The sequence below is a fragment of the Dendropsophus ebraccatus genome, chromosome 10, assembly GCF_027789765.1.
Source record: "Dendropsophus ebraccatus isolate aDenEbr1 chromosome 10, aDenEbr1.pat, whole genome shotgun sequence".
Taxonomy (NCBI): Eukaryota; Metazoa; Chordata; class Amphibia; order Anura; family Hylidae; genus Dendropsophus; species Dendropsophus ebraccatus.
The window spans coordinates 22,198,490-22,216,948 of NC_091463.1; the positions used below are offsets into that span (position 1 = coordinate 22,198,490).

Genomic DNA, 18,459 nt, shown 5'->3' on the forward strand with positions numbered 1-18,459 from the left:
TGCTCAGTCTACCCTTCATTTGTCTCCTAAATTCTGTATAACATTAAAATAAGTACATAATGAGTGGATAATGGTCCTAAAACAAAGATTGTTGCAGCCTCCGCAGCTGTGCCTCCCCAGTAACTAGGGGGCCCCCACTGGTGTCTTACAGTTTGAAAAGCACTGGTATAGACCTAGTGGCGTCTGTTGGCTCCACCGATCATCTATGGATAGCCTTTCAGCCTTCTATTTTTTTTTTTTTTCTGAAAAACCTCTTTATATACTGGGAAATCTGGATGACAACAAATTACAGTCTCCAAAAGAGAAAAAGGATGTTTACCCAACTTTCCTTAGTGGTAAATCAGTCTAGTTATACCATAATAAATCATTCCTACATCTGTACACATGCTAACCTACCATAAGCCCAAGGACTCACGAGAAGAGAAGTCAATTCAATGGTCACCTAAAGTAGATACATTTTCTATAACGTACAGTATGCCCCAACTATGGTGGAGCTAGTCCACTGTACATTACGTGAATGGCTATAATGACTTTAATGGCTACCAATTGCTGCTACATTTATCTTGCATGGAGCAAAGGTTACCTTACCTCTCCACGCTCCTGGTCTTCTCTCCAGCTTCCCGGTCCCAGCGGCTACAGCATCTGAGTGGCCTGTCAGCTGACAGGCCGCTCAGCCAATCACAGGACGGGACCACAGTGGACAGCTGACAGACTGCTCAGACGCTGCAGCCTCTGGGACCGGAAAACTGCGGAGCACATTAGAGAAGATTGGGAGCACAGAGAGCTAAGGTAACAGGTGTTTGGGCAATCATTAGCCGTAGGCAGTGCAACGCTATTACACGTAGCAATGCACAGTCGGCGCCTGATAATTTTAGGTCCACACCTAAACCAACGATCAGTCAATGATCATTGTCATCGGATGATTGTTGCCTCCATTACATGGCCAATTCACCCAATTAACGCTCTGTGTAATAGGCCCCTTATAGTGTACAATCATGTGATTGTTATGCTGGCTTCCAGTTTAAAAGGGTTGGCTGTCAAGTGACTTCTATATGCAGAGTCTTCAAACACCTTTATTTCCAAGATGTCTTCATTTGCTGGATGTGGAGGTCACCTTTGCGGGGGGTCCTGACAAATGGAGACCACTCACACTTACTAGTGATGTGAAAACCTATGGAACACTCTGATGTCATCTAGCAGGCTGTTAATGTAAGGAGAACAGGAGACAAGATTACAGCCCCATGATATATTTAACAGTTTTCAAGTTACAGGTGGCACTGAAGAGTTTTCTCCTTTCTCGAGCAAAGCTAATTTACATATTCTTTTCCCATGAGGCACTGCCTATATGACTCTATACGACAGTGCCCTCCCTGTCTTCATTATAACCTACTCTTTGCATATGAAAAGCTACAAAATTCACAAGCTCCCTACACACGTGGGTTCTAAAGCTAAAGGAAATTTTCCATTTGCTGCAAAGACATTTTAAATAAAAAACAAACAAACAATCCTGCATATTGTTCAGGTTCATACACACATTCCCATCTGCTCCACATTCATACACTTGCTTCTCTGCAAGGTTAGGCTCAGGTATGAATTACTAACACAACACAGTGCACTAAATGTTCTGTATCCACGCTTCACTAACACTTAGATGTGTCTGGCAGTCAGGGGAAGATCAAGACATGTGGGTATACGTGGGTGGTAGCTGATGAGAGCCTCACCATATGCTTCCCTGGCTCGCAGTCCTACTGTTTGCATGTGTGGCTACGCGTGTAACGGCACAGTGTTTATTCACGAGAGCTCAGACACCAGCTTTCTACACAGTTATTAAGTGTTATGGAAATATTATGACTGCAAAATGTAAATTGGCTTTTTTGTTAATGCAAACTTGTAAGCCATGCCGCTCCTTGTCCGCTGTAACACACAATAAAACGCTGGACAAAGTGCCTGGAACATCGATAATAGCTGATGAGTAATTTTATAGCTGGTTGTATAAATCCAATTACTACAGCCCTATGTGACCAATCGTAGCATTAGGGACATGATGCTGTTTATTCTTCTCTTTTTATATGGTGAGTAGTCCGGACTGGAAATGCAAACATAATGGGGCAGACACTAATGTAGACAACCAACCGACCAACCATGTCTTCAGTTTCTCGACCGTACTACTGTAGATCAGATCGCAGTTGTTGTATTTAATGGGGGTCTATATGAGGACCTCTGTGATCATGAGAATGGGGGATCCTATGTTCCCTTTGTTTGAATGTGGTAGAAGTGGAACAAGTACTACCTGGAGAAAGATCGAGACAAGTGTTGAGCGGACCTGTCAAACTGTTTGGGTTCGGCAACATTCGGCAAGTGGTTAAACACCATCTAAAATATTGTATCCAAATATATCTGTCAAATGGCACCTTAAATTCTTACCCATATTTGTGAGCAAGAATTACAAGACAACTCATTGATTTCAGTCGGCACCATGTAATTCTTCATTTCTCCTGCTTAGGGACTACAGTGGATTTGAACCCTTGTTGCCAAGCTGCCCTGCAGGTTATAGATGGTCGCTGATAGAGATGAGCGAACCGGGTTCGGCTTAGAGTCAATCCCAACCTGAACGTTCGGCATTTGATTAGCGGTGGCTGCTGAAGTTGGATAAAGCCCTAAGGCTATGTGGAAAACATGGATATAGTCATTGGCTGTATCCATGTTTTCCAGACAACCTTAGAGCTTTATCCAAGTTCAGTAGCCCCCGCTAATCAAATACCGAACGTTCGGGTTCGGATTGATTCGAATTCGAACCCGATTCGCTCATCTCTAGTCGCTGATGCCCCAGTATTTCAAATACATTTTGGAACCCAGTCTTAAAAATAAAAAGACTGTTCAAATTACACAACCCCTTTCATATGATGGTAGCCATTAGAGATATCCTAGCAGTAAATATATAAAGAGGCTTATATGTCTGTCCCTAGACAAACATAAAAAATCTTTACAGATTGTTGGAATTACCATGTCTTTAATCTATTCAATTTCTGCGGAAACTGGGCAGATCAGATTCCATCACAAAAACACCCAGAGAATGTAGGTACCACCACTGTGCAGAGCCATGGAAAAGATGAAGAGTTCCTTGAAGTCTTGTGCAAGAAGCACATTCCATTAGATTCTAAGCTCTTACGTCACTCCTTCAATTGCCCTTTAACAAGCAAATATCACCTCCAAGTTTTTCTAAATGTTTGGGGTTTTGTTTGAGTCTCGACAGGAATTATTGGGGCTAAATTGTGCTTATTCTGATGCCCAGCGGTTTCAATGAGGAGAGAAGGAAACTACTTATAAATTCTAAGGAATTTTAAGAAAACCGCTGTGGTTGTGAATGTAAGTTCTCGGCCCCCGACGATGACACACAGCTGCATTGGGGAGCGAGGATTCTGTGTTCTCAGCCTGTAATAAATTCAACATTAAAATCACAAAGCCTGCAGATCTGATTTTGCTGACTGGTGAAAGAGGAGACGTGCTCTGCCTGCTCAGCGTGGGCACTCGCAGCGCTCTTTTTGCTGGGCTCCATTTAAACATGGACTTCTAAAGCCTCTTTGTGATACAACCCAGGTGGATGGAAGTGTTTGTTCTGTAAAATGTACAATGAGTCAGTATGTGCACAGGGACTCAACTTTAAGCGTGCACTGATACAACTGTGAATGTGGAAAAAAACTAATGGATACAGCAGTCAAAACATTTTCCACGTGTGCTGGAAGATTTTTTTTTTTCCATGTGTGTTCAAGAGCGGAAGGAGATCATCGGATGATTGCTGCATGGTACTGACCCCACCTAGCATGGGAACCATGTCACAACACATTTCCAGTCCCCTAAATGACAAATTTGCTTTCCAATACAATGCGGCCTACAAAAAGAAGGGGGGGGGGGCCTTGTTACAGATTTTAGATTGGCGCCCAGGAACGTCATGAGATGTGCAGAGATGAGCACAACTAGACAGTCCGATCATTTGGCATTTAAATACCACTGGCTGAAGAACTTGGGTGTAACCCTAAGGGGCATGCTTGAGTTACACTCATCTCTAGAGTTCCATTCTATCCTTGTACTTTTAACCAAGACTAAGTCTGCATCAGGGGTGTCAAATAGAGATGCGCGAACCTTGAGCATGCTCGAGTCCATCCGAACCCGATTGTTCGGTATTTGATTAGCGGGGGCTGCTGAAGTTGGATAAAGCTCTAAGGTTGTCTGGAAAACATGAAAACAGCCAATGACTATATCCATGTTTTCTACATAGCCTTAGGGCTTTATCCAACTTCAGCAGCCACCGCTAATCAAATGCCGAACGATCGGGTTCGGATGGACTCGAGCATGCTCCAGGTTTGCTCATCTCTAGTGTAGATAGTAGAAATAGGTATGAAAGCCATACTGGCACACTGACACAAGGCTTTGTGGTTATACAATGCTTTGTAAAACTTACTCCATAACTATAAACATACAGTAGGATGCATCAATCAGCTAATATAAAAGTTAAATAGCCTTTACCTGAACACAACCACAGTCTCTTCTGCAGAACCAAAGCACCCACAAAGCCGCCATTGTCGCCTTATGTATTTAAAGCCCCTAAAAGTCCAAAAAGGAGGCATTCTCCAGCTCTCTGCCCCCGGAGAAGCATTGGCGGCATCTGCTGCATTTGAAAACACGAGTTACGCCCATGGAAATTGGATTGACTGGCGGAAAGCCTTCCAGTGAGATCATATCTGCAGGTTGGGACAATTTCCTCCTTTCTGTATCTATGTTTGTATGTTTTGCTGGAGGGTAAGCTGCTATTAGCAGGTGTGCTGCTCAAACTATTACGCCACATATCCATTTCACAAGGAGCTGTTCTCCCAATATACCAGAGACATAGACTGTTGCAAAACTACAATTCCCATCATGCCTGGATGATGGGAAAGTTTTGGCTGTCCAGGCATGAAAGGAATTGTAGTTTTGCAACAGCTGGAGGGCCGAAGGCTCTCCACCCCTGGGCTGTAAAGTAAAGTAGGTTAAATACATTAAACCTCAAAATGTGGGGTGTAAAGCGTTAAACATTTTCACATATTGACCTCACAAACTACAGCTCTGTTCATGCAAAGGGCTTTGGCCGTGGGCCTCTCTGGATTATTAAGCCGAGCAGCCTTTTCCTGCCCTGTCTTACCAATATAACAGCTGTCTGTCCCTGTAGACCTCAATGTTGCGGCGGAGATCTGATCCTATGACAGCTAATGACAGACAGAAGCCATTTAAATACAGATCTTTGCTGTTTTCTCTCTCTAAGGTGTAAGATCGCAATTGCTTCTCAAGTACTTCTGCTCCAGAGACAGGACCAGAGAGGATAGAGTATCAGGCTTAATACAGGAACAAGCTTATGTCACATGACTCATCATTAGCTTCCTGTTATAGAGTGGACGTGTGATAAAATCTCGATATTGAAGCTTTTTTCTTTTTTAAAAGAAACACTTAAAGAAGTTCTTTTTTTTTAATCAACTAGAGTCAGAAACTTGTACAGATTTGTAAAATACTTCTATTTGAAAATCTCCAGTCTTCTAGTACTTATCAGCTGCTGTATGTCCTACAGAAAGTGGTGTATTTTTTTCCAGTCTGTACGGTGCTCTCTGCTGACACCTCTGGTGCTATGGTTTCCTTCAGTGTAATTGTTCCTAATAAGAAATCTATTAAATTCATTACATTCCTCCCTGTCTGAATTGGCTGCTAACCAGAAAAAATCCCTTCCCGTACATTTTTGACCAGGATGGAGTCTAAAACAAGCACATAAACACACTGAAAATCAGGACCAGAAGTAGCACCACAGCTACCAGGAGGCATATCTAGAGGAAAAGCAGTCAGGACTAGTAGAAGTCGTACACTACAGAAGGACCGGACTGGCAATCTGGCATTTCTGGCAAATGCCAGATGGGCCAGTTCCCTTTGTGGGCTGGTCTTGTCTGTCTCCTGGTGATATGCTATTTACCTGCATATTAGCAGGGTCAAGATGGCCTGGGGTGGGGGTGATTTCCTACAGAGAGGGTACTACCTACAGATAGTTTCCTTACAGTGGAGGGCGATTAGCTACAGGGGTATTGCCTACAGGGCCAGAGTTGCTTTTTAAACCTTATCCAGCCCCGCACTACAGTCACTAATATAAATTTGTGAAAACCAGAAAAATCCCAGCACCTTTGTCATGTACAAACAGCACCACAGATACCAGGCAGAGTATCTGAACCAGTAATACAAGTGGCTGGCATTGTCAGGAAACAATGTCTAGGTCAGGGACAGATCCAATCAAATAGCCATCGAAATGTATAGGGAGAAAGAAGGAAGAACAAGAGCATATAAATAATGTACAAGTACAATCTGCATTTAGGAAATCAGTGAAACGTACCCATAGCCTTTAAACTGGCCATGCACATTACATATAAGTTTTCCGAGCGTGTTCATGATGGAACTGGGTGAAATAGCTGTTTGCCAGCCGTATGTCCATTTTCAGAAATGTTCCGGAGAGGATGAGTTCACACATCGCTCTTTTTGCAATGTAATCATTTTATAAAGCAATGGAAAGTGAAACCTATAATTATGGAAGCGAAAACCAAGTCTAACAAAATAATAGGAACATTCTCCATCTCTTCAGATGATTGGACATAACTGGCAATAAAAATATTTTTTTTTCCATTTCTGACAAATACTCTATTGTTTGTCCAAAAAACTTCTAGACAGTGTGGTATGTGGCAAACGTGCCAAAGTTTGTGAGTTCTGCGCTTATCCCTCCACATGCCCTGCTAAGCTCTTCTCTGCATTCAGATGGCCTCACGCTAAAGCTTTTATATGACTGAAAGGACAATGGATGGCGCTTTATGGGACAGACATCTAGTTAAATAGGATTAAAATTTGCCTTTTGGGGTTGATGCAAGTCTTATAAAAGTGCTTTAGCTCTGAAGTCACTACTATATTATGTACAAATCCGAGACTGAACTGTCACCATATTAGTGCCAATTTGTGCAGCTGTATTAAAATAGCTTGGGGGGGGGGGCTGTATTTCACTCCTAAATACCTTGGCAAGGCACACATGTATATAAAACAAATGACACAAAAGTAATATCCACCTCAACATGTTTTGCCACATGTGGCCTCATTAGAAGTAAGGGGCATAGGTGGTTGTGTCCCACATTCCTGATGATACCGCACAGGAGGCAAAACATGTAGGGTGGATTTACGGTTGCACGGATTGTTTTTTTATTTCACCCATTCACATTGTTATTTTAATGAATTACAAAATAAAGTATTATTAGATCTTTAATTGCAGGGCTGGGTCCTTAGAGGTGTTATGCTCCTGTGGGCAGTGGTGTAGCTACAAAAAAGGCAGACCACGCCACTGCTAAAGGGGCCATGCATTAAGGGGGCCCCGCAGGCCCGGATGGCATCTGGCCCTTTCTCCGTGACCGTTTGTGCTGAACACTCACAGTTAAATGCATCCTGACTGACAGAGCAAGAAGCCATTGGCTGCCCACCCTGCCAGTCTCTCCTGTGGCCAGAGACAGCACTGCACCTCCTGTTTATCTGTCCCAGCTCCCCTGCGCAGAAGTGACATCACTTGTGCACTTCAGAGCTGGGAGACAGAAGGAATGCGCCCATCCAGGTAAGTATGTGTATGGAGGGGGGATTCATGGGGTCCCCATAGCAAAAAACGATATGTGGGTGTGTAGGGGTCGGGGGGGGGGGGGGGGTACCGTTTTTTCGCAATGGGGCCACATGAATCTTATCTACGCCCCTAACTTTGTGTGAAAAGGAAAAAAAAGAGGCCGTAACTTGACATTAAGCACTGTGGCTCTGGACTTTGCCATACATAGCTATATTACAGTAATATATAACCTCTAAATTGTATAATGCTTAAAAGTGGGGAGAATTCTAGGGGAACATTTCTCCAAAATACTGCACAATACTGTGGTACATGTAGGACCTACATGTTCACTGCTTTACCTTGTAGGTGCACATGAGGTCTTGGGGGTCATTTTTTATTTATTTATCCATTCATCAATGTGGATGACTCTAGAATTACAATACAATATAATGATTGATAAGCCCTTTATTCAGCTTCGTAGCTTACATATTCTCTCCCAGAACTACATTAATGAATGTATGGCTTTTCACTAAAACTCTACTGAACAGAATGTCGCCCCCACAATATTTTTAATTTATTTCTTCCACAATGAAGACATTCATCTCCGCTCAATAAGAGCCCGGCGCCTTTATGTTGTTTAAAATGGTTTCTATTAAGTTAAGATTTTTTTTTCCCCTTCCCAAACGTACACAAAAGGAAATTAGAAATAGTTTTCTGGAAGGCTCTTGTTATAGGAAAGACGTGTGCAAATTATAAGTCCCAAAATTGTAATCCTTCAATGACTGCAGGAAGGCTTGACAGTCAGCTATGGGGATTTGGCTGTAAGAGCTCAATGAAAGACTGAAGAGGTTTCTGAGCAAAACGTGTCCAATCCTCTCTTTATTTTTTTTTCTGAATGGACGGAAACAGAGTTTAAAAATGGGCAAATAATATAGCCATGAGATAAGTAAATAATGCCACCAAACAATAAAGAATGCCTACTATAATAAATTCAAAGCTTAGGAAATCTCTCAAACAATTAATACCCCTGGGAAAGTCCTCTTTTGGCCTATGCTACCTACCTCTGGCCGCTGCATATGTACGTTAGACACGTTAGACACATATGTAACCAACAAAAAGAAGTGACTTGAGCTAGAGGGGAACTTCTGCTCTGGAGGACTGGGGAGCAGCTCTCACTCTGGAGGGCTGAGCAGTGCGGCATTTGATTACTAGCAGCTGAAGAAGTTGGATGCAGCTCTAAGGGCCCTATTCCACGGGAAGATTATCGTTCGCCTAATCGTTAACTATAAACGATACAAACGACCGCTATTGCGAAAGACCTGAAATCATTTACCCATTTACATGGAACGATAATCGTTACTTATGATGGTTCTTGCTGTCGTCTTGTTGTCGCTATTGCGTTCGTCACTACCGCGAACGACCGAACGACGTCTTATTCAATGCGAACGATTTGCGAATGAGCAAAGATAAAAATAGGTCTTATTAAACGATCAACGATTTCTCGTTCGGTTGTTAATCGTTAACTGCTATTCAACCGAACGATTATCGTTTGGATTCGAACGATTTAACGATAATCTGAATGATAATCGTCCTATGGAATAGGGCCCTAAGGCTGCCTAGAAAACATGGATACAACCTATGGCTGTATCCATGTTTTTCAGGGCTGAATCCATGTAAACTGAGCGTGCTTGAGGTTTGATCATCTCTGAATGTGAACATAAAGACCCCTCTACTCCCTCAGGATGCTGTTAGGAGCATAACATGCTGGTGGAAGCTGAGTTTTTGAATTTTATATATATACCAATTAAAGGGTTATTCCAGCATTTTAAAAGAAATCATATACTGCTGGGGCTTTAGAAAACAAAAAACTTTACTAATCTACCCCTGTATAGGTCCCACTGCAGCTCCTGTTTTAGATCCTTTGCTGATCCTGTCTTCTCCTGCTTCTGAGACAAGAGTTTGGCGCAAGACCTGCCCACTTAGCCAATGACTGGGCACAGCGATGTCCCGGCCTAAGCAGTGTCCCGTCTGGGCCAGTGTTTGGCTAAGTGGGCAGGTCCTGTTCCAAACTCTTGTCTCAGAAGCAGGCAGAAGAGACGATCATTGAGTGACTGTAAGGAGAGAATTGGGAGTAAGTATAGCTTTTCTATTTTTCTATGGCCCCAGCATTAAAAGTTTTTTTATTTATTTTATGCTGAGTAGATAGCAGCTACCAATATCTTGGGTATTTCTGATAACCCTAGCAGAGAACTAATATACAATATATTACTTAGCCTGCATTTATTACGTATGGTTAAAATCCATGTTTATGTGCCAAAAGTTTTCAACTTGGTTGGAGTGGTGTGGTTTCATATTCCTCATTACATGAATAATAGCGAGCACAAATAAAAAACAAAAAAACAATAAATGTTTTAGGCAGGATAAATATATATATATTGTGTTAGCAGGCCTTTATGGTTTCATTAGGTGATGTCGCCCTGCTTCCAGACTTTCTCTTACTAGGCACTATGTAATTTCGCTTTCCTTGCCAGCTGCTGGATCATTGGCTGCCAGGCACACACTGCTACGTGTAATAGTGATGCGTGGCCGACATCTGATGAATGTGTAAAAAAAACCCAAAACTTTATACATACTTGTCCACGTTCACTGGTGTTCTTTTAGCTTGTGCCCGCTACCCAGAGTGACAGGCCAATCACTGGCTGCGGCGCAGTCCCGTCTAGTCCAGTTATTGGCTGAACGTCACTTCAGACACCAGCTCAGACATTTCAGCAGTGGCTTCAGGGAGTGGGCAGAAGCTAGAGGATCACTGGGAGCATGGACAGTTAAGAATTAAGCCTATTATTTTACACTCAAACAAGGGCTGCAAGGATGTTGCTACCTATATATATATATTGTAGGGATCTTCCCGGGGGATGGTGTGTTTGGACACAGTTCAGACAGCAAACTTGGACTTATAAGAACAGCTGGGTGTTTATTAGCAGCATAAACAGTCCTCAACAGAAATGTAGCAATACCATGCTTTTCAGAACAAAACCAAACAAAAAGGTCCTTGCCCGTCTGGGCACTTACTAACACAGGTCTCCTGTCTAACTCTTCAGTAGGCAGTATCACAGGGTATGAATAGGCCCCAGCGGCGGCAGTATTCGTTGCTCCCAGAAGATACAGCCTGCAAGCTGTTCACCCCTGGCTGAGAGCAATCCCCTGTAGCACTGTGAAGCTTTTAAGTTGTTGCAGGCTAATCAGGGCACACCTGATTGCAACAACCGAACTGGATTGGGGGGGGGGAAGGGAATGGCAGGTCCCACTACCAACCTACCCACCATTCCAGTAAATCCGGCCCGAAAAATGTAAAGAACAACTCAGCAGCATAATACTGCTGAGTAAGAGATCTTTCCCGGATTTACCATCTCACCGTAAGCAGTAGCCTGGGTGAGATGTACCTCCCCTCGCACACTTTACCAGTGACATGTCCACATATCCCCCCCCTCTTTTTCAGACCGGAGGGCTGAGCATTTTGTCCCCACAGGCAGTGTACCCTTGATAGGGCGTCCGCATTTGCCTGTAACTTTCCTGGCCTGTGTTCCACGGTAAAATTAAAGTTTTGGAGGGACAGAAACCATCTAGTCACCCTCGCATTTTTCTCTTTATTAACCTTCATCCATGTTAGGGGGGCATGGTCGGTCACTAACTTGAACTTTCTGCCTAGCAAGTAATACCTCAGGGACTCTAGGGCCCATTTCACTGCCAGACATTCTCGCTCAACAATGGCGTAGTTTTTTTCGGCCGGGGATAGTTTTCTGCTTAAGTACATCACCGGGTGCTCCTCGCCATTCACGACCTGTGAGAGAACGGCGCCTAATCCTGTATTAGAGGCATCTGTCTGGACCAGAAACTCTTGCCTAAAGTCAGGGGTAACTAGTACAGGTTGTTGACACAAGGCAGATTTAAGGCTTTGAAAAGCCTTCTCGGCCTCTGGAGTCCATGTCACCATTGCGGACTTACCTCCCTTTGTCAGGTCAGTTAGCGGGGCTGCAACTGTGGCAAAGTTTGGCACAAACCTACGGTAATAGCCCGTAATACCCAGGAAAGCTCTGACCTGTTTCTTTGTGAGGGGTTGAGGCCAATTCTGTATTGCCTCGATTTTATTTAGCTGTGGTTTGATTAACCCCCTCCCAATAATGTAGCCCAAGTATTTGGCCTCCTCTAAGGCTAGTGCACACTTCTCTGCATTGATAGTTAACCCTGCATCACTTATGGCCTCTAACACCGCCTGGACTTTACAGAGGTGACTTTCCTAATCAGGGCTAAAAATGACCACATCATCGAGGTAGGCAGCGGAGTAATCACGATGTGGTCGCAGAATCAAGTCCATCAACCTCTGAAAAGTGGCAGGGGCTCCATGTAACCCGAATGGCATCACTACGTATTGGAAGAGCCCATCGGGGGTGGAGAATGCAGTCTTCTCTCTAGCCTCAGGAGTGAGTGGGATCTGCCAGTAGCCTTTTGTGAGATCGAGGGTGGTTATGTACCTGGCATTACCCATTCTTTCAATCAACTCATCTACCCTGGGCATGGGGTAGACATCGAACTTGGAGATCTCATTTAACTTTCTAAAATCATTACAGAACCTCCAAGTTCCATTGGGCTTTGGGATTAACACAATCGGGCTGGACCACTCGCTCTGGGACACCTCAATGACTCCTAGGTCAAGCATACGTTTTACCTCGGCTGACACCGCCTCCCTCCGTGCTTCTGGTATCCTATAGGGCTTAAGGTTTACCCTGCTTCTAGGCTCAGTTTCAATGTGATGGTGAATGAGATGCGTACGCCCTGGAAGGTCAGAAAACTTGTCTTTATTTTTCTGCAAAAACTCTTTAGTCTCCTGCTTCTGTGACACTGATAGAGTATCACCAATCTTGACCGGAGGGATTGGTTGTGACAAATTATTAATAGAGTTTGTCGCCACCAAGGATTCCCTGTCTTTCCAGGGTTTGATCAAGTTTATGTGATAAACTTGAAAAGGCTTCCTTCTACCTGGTTGGTGTACTTTGTAGTTTACCTCACTGATTTTTTCTACAATTTCATAGGGACCCTGCCACTTTGCTAAGAATTTACTTTCTACAGTGGGAACAAGAATGAGTACCCGGTCACCTGGGCTAAATGTCCTGATTCTCGCAGAACGATTGTAAATTCTGCTTTGGCTCTCTTGCGCCCTCTGGAGGTGTTCCCTTACTAGGGGCATTACAGTGGCTATACGGTCCTGCATTTGTGCTACATGCTCAATAACACTCTTGTATGGGGTGGACTCGCTTTCCCATGTCTCTTTCGCTATATCCAACAAACCCCTAGGGTGACGACCATAGACCAACTCGAAGGGAGAGAACCCTGTGGACGCTTGGGGTACTTCCCTAATAGAAAACATCAGGTAAGGAAGTAAGTGATCCCAATCCCGACCATCTTTTTCCACCACTTTCTTTAACATATGTTTTAGGGTTTTATTAAACCTCTCCACTAATCCATCTGTCTGGGGATGATATACAGAGGTACGTAGGTGTGAGATTTTAAACAGTTTGCATACATCCTTCATCACCTTTGACATAAACGGGGTACCTTGGTCGGTCAAGATCTCCTTGGGGATCCCCACCCTGGAAAACATATAAAACAATTCACGCGCAATTGTTTTGGATGCAGTGTTTCTTAAGGGGACAGCCTCAGGATAGCGGGTTGCGTAGTCTAAGACTACCAAAATGTACTGGTGTCCCCTTGCCGACTTTACAATGGGGCCCACCAAGTCCATTGCGATCCGGTCAAAAGGTACCTCTATGATGGGGAGCGAAACCAACGGACTGCGGAAATGCGACACTGGGGCGCTAAGCTGACATGTGGGGCACGACTCACAGTATTTTTTTATGTCAGCATAAATCGCAGGCCAATAAAACCTCTGGAGGACTCTCTCCTGCGTTTTATCTGTCCCCAAGTGGCCCCCAAGGACATGATTATGGGCCATGTCGAGTACCTGACGCCGGTACGACTTAGGCACCAGAAGCTGTTCCACAACCTCATCATTAATTTTAGTGACTCTATAGTAGAGATCGTTAGTCACAGAAAAATGTGGAAACTTTTTCTCAGCTTCTGGTTCCTGAGGTACCCCATTCATAACAGTGACCTGCTCTCTCGCATTTTTGAGAGTGGGGTCCTGCAACTGTGCAGTACCAAAATTATCCCTAGACACCTCTAAGTCTGGAACATTCTGCTCAGTGGGAGGAGCCTCTTCCTCACCAGCCAGGACCTGCAAAGGAAAAGCATTTTCATCCTGTACATTCTTATCATTTACCGTGGGTAATGCAATAGACTTAGGGGTATCCTCACTCCTTTCAGGGGATTGTTGTTTTCCCCATAAAGCCCAGAACAATGGAAAATCACGCCCCAATATCACATTATGCATAAGGTTTTTAACCACACCCACTTCATATTGTACAGTGCCTAGTTCAGTCCCGACATTAGCCAGTACTATAGGGTACATCTTTGTATCGCCATGTATGCAGACCACACTCATATGTCTTTTTGGCACAAAGTCCCCAGTCACCAGGCTGGCATGCACCAAGGTGACAAGGCTTCCTGAGTCCAGCAACGCCTTAACAGGGAAGTCATTGACCGTAATGTTGCAGACTTGTGGTTCAGTCTCTAGTCCCGTGACTGCAACAAAAGACGGCTCTGCAAATAGCGACTGACGCCGGCTAGCGTCACACTCCATGGGCTCAGTGGTAAGAGGGCAATGGGCAGACATATGTCCCGTCTCATGGCATCTCCAGCACTGGATAGGGCCTGGTCTCCTTGGCAGGGAGTCCTTTTTAGGGCCACTTAGCCACCTGGGACCATCACCAGTCTTTTGCCCTTGAGACACCTCCTGAGCGCTCTTCCCTCTATCAGCACCCCTCCACACTCCCCCAATAGATGGAAGTCTCTTACCAGATGATGGCACAGATCTGGCACTCCGTGGAGGTGAAGGTGCTGCAGGAACATCACGGAGGTAGTCCTCGGTCGCCTGGAACCTCTCCACAAGGCTGACGAGTTCGTCGGCACTCCTAGGGTCACCTTGTCCTACCCAGCGTTGTAGATCAGCAGGAAGTGCACGGAGGTAGCGATCCATCACGACCCTCTCTAGGATCTGGGCAGGAGTAGAGGTGTCTGGCTCCAACCACTTTCTTGCCAAATGGATCAGGTCGTACATCTGGGACCTCGCTGACTTGTCCAGACTGTAGCTCCAGTTGCGGACCCTCCGGGCACGGACAGCAGCAGTAACTCCTAGTCGGGCGAGTATCTCTGCTTTTAGGCGAGGATAGTCTTTGACCTCTTGCTCACTGAGGTCATAATAGGCCTTTTGAGGTTCGCCTGTTAAATAGGGCGCAATCACTTCTGCCCACTCAGTGGAGGGTAACTTCTCTCGCTCAGCCACCCGCTCAAAGACCGTTAAGTAGGCCTCAATATCATCATCAGCAGTCATCTTTTGCAGCGCTCGCTGCACGGCTCTTCTCACAGACACAGTCTCTGGAGCGGCTGCGGCCACCAGCTGGGGATTAGCACCTGCAGACGCCTCTTGCTTCGCTATCAGGTGTTCAATAAGTCTCTGTTGCTGAGCCATCGCTTGCTGATGTGCAGCCATTGCCTGTTCATGGCGAAGGTTAGCGGCCGCCTGGTCCTGCTTAGCGGCTGCCTGAGCCTGTTGTTGTGCGACCAACGCCTGTTGTTGTTGCAAACTCACTTGCATTAACTGCTTCATCATCTCCTCCATGTTGCTTGTCTGTTTTTGGAGTGAAGCAGCAGCCTTCACCCAGGACATACGCAGCTGTAGCCAAGTTGATGCACACCGTTGCCCCTAGCAACCGTTTTGCCCGCATCCTCCACCAATTGTAGGGATCTTCCCGGGGGATGGTGTGTTTGGACACAGTTCAGACAGCAAACTTGGACTTATAAGAACAGCTGGGTGTTTATTAGCAGCATAAACAGTCCTCAACAGAAATGTAGCAATACCATGCTTTTCAGAACAAAACCAAACAAAAAGGTCCTTGCCCGTCTGGGCACTTACTAACACAGGTCTCCTGTCTAACTCTTCAGTAGGCAGTATCACAGGGTATGAATAGGCCCCAGCGGCGGCAGTATTCGTTGCTCCCAGAAGATACAGCCTGCAAGCTGTTCACCCCTGGCTGAGAGCAATCCCCTGTAGCACTGTGAAGCTTTTAAGTTGTTGCAGGCTAATCAGGGCACACCTGATTGCAACAACCGAACTGGATTGGGGGGGGGGAAGGGAATGGCAGGTCCCACTACCAACCTACCCACCATTCCAGTAAATCCGGCCCGAAAAATGTAAAGAACAACTCAGCAGCATAATACTGCTGAGTAAGAGATCTTTCCCGGATTTACCATCTCACCGTAAGCAGTAGCCTGGGTGAGATGTACCTCCCCTCGCACACTTTACCAGTGACATGTCCACAATATATATATATATATACATATACACACATACAGCCCTTGCTGCACGATTATCAAGCCCTGTAATAGGCTCACTGCTCATCGGGCTGTGTAATACGGCCCTAAGCCAAAACCAGACCTGTCTGGTAGACATAACCATCAGTCCAACAATCATCTGGCCAACAATTATTAAAGGTGTATAAGAAACTTTTTTAATGAAAAAGAAATGGAAAAAATTGCATATACTGGCTAGAGGGCGATAATGCACCCCCACATCCAGGCCCTGCATTTGGCATGATACAATGAGTCAGTTATTGTCTATAGTGTTCCTTTAAGAAGTGATATCAGTATTCCGGATGGTCTCGCCTTCGGAGGGGAGAGACAGCACTTTAGTACAGGTGACACAGTCTAATTTTCCGGCACTACAGATGAGATGCCTGTTTTTATTGCAGTTTGAGAGTTCCACAGTAATTTATGGGGAATAAAAATGCACATTAATTGGAATCACTAGTAAATTACACATTAAATGAGATCCAGGAACAGTTTCAGGGAGAATGTGCCAGATGTATAGTGCTTCAAATCCAAGCAAGAATTACAATCTAATAGTGTTTCATGCTTTTAGCTTCTCTCAGACATTAATTAGAGCATTAATAATCAATCATGACAAGTAAATATAACCATAGAGGAGATTATTGGCATAAACAGCCGTTCAGACGACTGCAAAAATAAATCTTGCAAAGATAACACTCAGAGGTGTTAGCAAAATACTGAAGACCCTAAGTCAACACTATGGGGGGGTGCAATGCTCAGTGATGCTTACATCCCCATAGACCCCCACCTACTAAATACTGATGGTCTACTCCTAGGATATGCCACCAATAGGTTCACTTGCATTAGAATGACTGTAATATGTTTTAAGCAACACTAAACGTTTAGAAGAAAATACTCCCCACATATCCTCCCCTGCTTTACATCTATCCTATCTTATATTGCAATGAAACAATATGTAGTATAAGTCCAGCACCACAGAACCACTTCAGGCTTTGTATCCAAATTCTTTATTGCATATCCACAAACATCAGAAATAAAAAACTGTTAATGCGTTTCGGCATAGGCACACGCCTTGTTGTTGAAGTGGTTCTGTGGTGCTGGACTTATACTACATATTGTTTCGTTTTGGAGCTGTGATTTGGGCTCGTCCAAGCAAACGGACTGGAGGAGTGCCGGGTGAGCTGACTACCACCCAATTTTCATATTTCAATGAAAGCCACTAAGAATATATGAAATATCTGTCTATATGTGTCCGATTGCCACTCCTCACCTACGACAGATCAGACCTGACTTGGATGTATTGATTCTGGTGTTAGCAGATGCCCTTTCCCACTGTACTTATTAAGAATCTGCCCAACTCAACCTGAGAAAACAGAAGGAAAATGGGTTAAGGATAAAGGGCCTGTTAACTTTGAACCAGGGGCTTAGCTAGGATTTAAGGGGCCCCATAGCCAAAAACTGTATAGGGGCCCCCCTCCCTCATGCGTATGTCAGTGTCAAATGCTGAGAACCACGTTTTTTTGCTATGGGGCCCAATGAATGCTAGCCACACCCCTGGCCGCCTGTCCTCTTCTGTCTTCCGTCGCACATTACAGACACTGCCTGCGCCAGGAGTCCCGTCTACCTTTCAGCGCCAAAGTCAATTGCAGAGCACTGACAGGTGGGCACGACTTGGGGCGCAGGAAACGTCTGTAACGTATGCTACCTGTGTCAGAAGACAGGAGAGTACGCCAGTATAGATGACGCAGCAGAGTTGCGTGTGGCAGGTGAGTTGTTTTTAGTTTTTTCCATTATTTGATGTGGGTGGCTTGGATGGCTGTGGGCCTTCCATGAGATATGTCCCAACAACAGATGTCAGAGGAAAGAAATATCATGCTTGTTATATTTCAACATGCAAAAAAACCTAGCTTCTACCAGAGGTATTTCCTAAGGGTAGCTTCACACGTACCATATTGCTGCGTTTTTAACGGTACGTCTTTAACGCTGCATTTTTGGTGCGATTTTTACATGCAAAATTTGATTTTCATGTGAAAATCAAAACGCGCATGTAAAAAACGCAGCAAAAACGCAGCGTTAAAGACGCACCGTTAAAAACACAGCGATACGGTACATGTGAAGCTACCCTTATACTGCTTTTCCCGTACTCTTGTTCAAGCTGAGCCAAACAGGCATTTGCTTGTGTTTGTGGAAAGCTCTCAATGTACACGTTAAACATGGCCAAAGGGTTACAGTACTCGGGTCAAGAGAGTGTCTATTTGACCTCCATCTGATCGGTATACCTCAGTAAAGAAAAGATGTAGAATAAT

At 44.6% G+C, this 18,459-nt stretch overlaps 1 protein-coding gene across 9 annotated transcripts in view; it reads right to left on the reverse strand.

Annotated features, from left to right (window-relative positions):
* Nucleotides 1-18,459, reverse strand: part of GPSM1 (G protein signaling modulator 1) — a 258,983-nt gene that overhangs the window by 159,486 nt on the left and 81,038 nt on the right. The window contains exon 1 of one of the 9 annotated variants that reach the window (XM_069943030.1): nucleotides 4,525-4,620. The exons of the other annotated variants lie outside the window; for them this stretch is intronic. The gene's annotated coding sequence lies outside the window, so the exon portion shown is untranslated. Of the gene's footprint in view, nucleotides 1-4,524; nucleotides 4,621-18,459 lie in introns of those variants that run through there. 9 annotated transcript variants of the gene reach the window in all.